Source organism: Alexandromys fortis, unplaced genomic scaffold, assembly GCF_014885135.2.
Source record: "Alexandromys fortis isolate MF-2015 unplaced genomic scaffold, M_Fortis_MF-2015_v1.1 scaffold_58, whole genome shotgun sequence".
NCBI lineage: Eukaryota > Metazoa > Chordata > Mammalia > Rodentia > Cricetidae > Alexandromys > Alexandromys fortis.
The window spans coordinates 8,466,304-8,467,321 of NW_026067940.1; positions in this window are offsets into that span (position 1 = coordinate 8,466,304).

Sequence of the window (1,018 nt, forward strand, 5' to 3'; positions counted from 1 at the left end):
GTCTCAGATCAAAAAACAAGTGAGTGAATGAACTGTCTCCTACATAAGGGAGTGCTAGGGTTTTCTTCTGCTCAAGTCTGCTACTGAATAGTAAAGCCTCTCAACATCAGAAAGTAATCTGCTGTTTTTGCTATAATGATTTAAATATAAATACACCAATGACCCCTCACAGAAACATACAGAATAATATTTGACCAAATACCTCAGCTTGTGACCTCATCAGGTTGGCAAGTTGAATATCAGAACCTCCTGTTCCAGATTTTGGACACACTCTCTGTGATGTGGAATAAATATGGCCTCTAGGATGGTGCCACATCTCTCTGTAGTGGTCATTTAGGTGCCATTAGAACAGGAATAGATGGAAGCCTATAGATAATCAGTGAAATGAAAAATCTTTTAATTATTTTGCAGACATAGCTGTTAATAAGTGTTGATGTGTGTGGCCGGTTTGTTTTTAATGTAACTGACATTTTAGTTGTGAGTATGTGTGAAGGATGCCAATTATCTTCATCTACCTCTGAACTAGCGGAGACTGCACAAAGTCAACCCCCAGCACCCCACAGATGAGAAAATCCACAGGGCAGTGTAGTTCCTGTGAAGCTATGGGTGGGGATGGCTTTGTCTGAAAAGCCCTTTCCATCTCACAGAGGACCCCAAAGAGAGGATTTATTGACAACAGGCCGAGCCCCAGGCGTCAATGAGGGACCAGAGCTTGCAGCAGCCCAGAGGTAATCTGACAAGATGAAGACCATAAAGTTAGCACCCATTAGTCACCATGGGGTTGGAGCCAGGCTTCTGCAGAACCCTGTTGCTGAAGGCCATCCAGAACACTAGGGGGAAAACAGCCTTCTAGTCCTCAGGGGAAGCAGATGTGGTAGGACTTCCCAGAAAAGAAACCAGAGAAGCCCAGGTTTAGCCACTTGTCACACTACAGAGCATTAATGTCACACTTATCAGAAATGTCAATGCATACCAAAACCACCAGATTGCTTGAGAGTTCTTTCTATGTGAAAATTAA